A 2,117-nucleotide genomic window follows, 5' to 3' on the forward strand; every position below is an offset into this window, starting at 1 on the left:
AACAAACAAACAATCAGGGAAAAAAAATCACATTCAAAACAGAAAAAAAATTACATTATTTTTGTATCCCACTTTTCCTTATACACACATGCACACACGCACACATTAATTTTACATCCCCTTTTTATAATTCAATTATATATGTTTTACGTTATTCCCTTTTTCTCTGTCAAAATATAATGTATATATTATATGCAGAGTAAATTTTAATGCATTTTTGACAACTTTCGCCCAGTCTCCCACCTCCCCTTTTTGGGGAAAGTGGTTGAGAAAGTGGTGGCGCTGCAGCTCCAGAGGGTCCTGGATGAAACAGATTATCTAGACCCCTTTCAATCAGGTTTCAGGCCCGGTTATGGGACGGAAACAGCATTGGTCGCACTTATGGATGATCTCTGGCGGGAGCAGCATGGAGGCAGTGCATCCATCCTTGCTCTCCTTGACCTCTCAGCGGCCTTCGATACCATCGACCATGGTATCCTTTTGGGTCGGCTCAGGGCGTTGGGGGTGGGCGGCGTAGTCTTACGCTGGTTCACCTCCTTTCTCCAGGGCTGGTCCCAGTCGGTGTTGATAGGGGAGATCAGGCTCGCGGCCCCTCCTTTGTGGGGTGCCGCAGGGCTCAGTACTCTCCCCTCTCCCTTTTAACATCTACATGAAACCACTGGGCGAGATCATCCGTCACCACGGGATGAGGTATCATCAGTGTGCCGATGATACTCAATTGTATATCTCCATCCTGGGGGAAGTAAGTGATGCTGTGACTGCCCTCTCCAGGTGCCTGGGGGCTGTGGGGGCCTGGATGGGGAGCAACAGGCTTCAGCTGAACCCTGATAAGACAGAGTGGCTGTGGGTTAACGGTCCCTCTGCTCCAAGGAACTTACCATCTTTAGTCCTGGATGGGGTTGCACTGCCCCAGACAGACTGGGTGAGTAATCTGGGGGTCCTCCTGGACTCACGACTCCTGCTTGATGAGCAGGTGGCAGTCGTGGCCAGAAGGGCCTTTGTGCAACTTCGGGTTGTGCACCAGTTATGCCCTTTCCTGGACCGAGAGGCCTTTCAAACAGTCACTCATGCCCTGGTCATCTCCTACATAGACTACTGTAATGCACTCTACATGGGGCTATCCTTGAAGAATATCCGGAAGCTTCAGCTGGTCCAGAACACAGAAAGACCTGGTTTTGTCAGCAGGCATGGAATGGGAGGGGGAATAGTTATACCTGGGATAGCTAGCGCCCTAAGTGATTTGGAGGGGCCTGTTACACTCACGGACTGATTAAAATCTTTTGCCACTTAGATTTTATTATATTTTTATTTTATTGTGTTGTTGCATTGGAATGGTTTTAAATCTTCATTTTATTGTAAACCACCCAGAGTCCCCCATGAGGTGGAGATAGGTGGTGAATAAATTTATAAATAAATAAATATAAATAAATATTTTTTTTAAAAATCCTCTCTCTCTCTCTCTCTCTCTCTCAATAATCCTAAAGATCTGCTTAGATTTGAAAGCAAACCGCCTATTTTAAATGTTTGTATTTCTCTTCACTTCCACTTACTACTATTGTTATTTTGGAAGAGAGAAAGAAGAGCCTCCTCCACCAAAGATCCTACAGTACATTGTTAAGGGCTGATTACAGATGAATATGTAATAGCAGCACAAACACATGGCCCCTCCCTTCTCCAAACGATGTCATCACCTCGAGGCAGGAGGAAGGCTGGTAACGTTTTACCCTTTAGAGCTCCCGCCCACATTTCCCTCCGCCCTTTCGGTTTTAGCCAATAGGAAGGGAGGTAGGCGAGCCCTGGGAAGATTTGCCCAATCAAATCAACTGGCCTCGTCGGAGACCGGGAGGCCTTGGGAGGACCTTTCTTCCCTTTTTAGCCACTAATCCTACAGGAACGAGCCCGGCCAGCCAATCCAACGACTCATTGCTACTGTTCAACCTAGCCTGCTGGTAAGGGAAAAAGTGGAAATTCCCTCCGTCCCACCGAGAGAGAGAGAGAAAGAGCGAGAGGGAACCAGTCGCAAGGAGCAACGCCTGCCACCGCGGGTTCTGATTGGCTGATCGCGGGGGCGGGGCGGGACGGAGCGGGCGCTGGCATCCAGCAGCGGGGTAGGGTGT

Source organism: Candoia aspera, chromosome 11 (genome assembly GCF_035149785.1).
Source record: "Candoia aspera isolate rCanAsp1 chromosome 11, rCanAsp1.hap2, whole genome shotgun sequence".
NCBI classification, from domain to species: Eukaryota; Metazoa; Chordata; class Lepidosauria; order Squamata; family Boidae; genus Candoia; species Candoia aspera.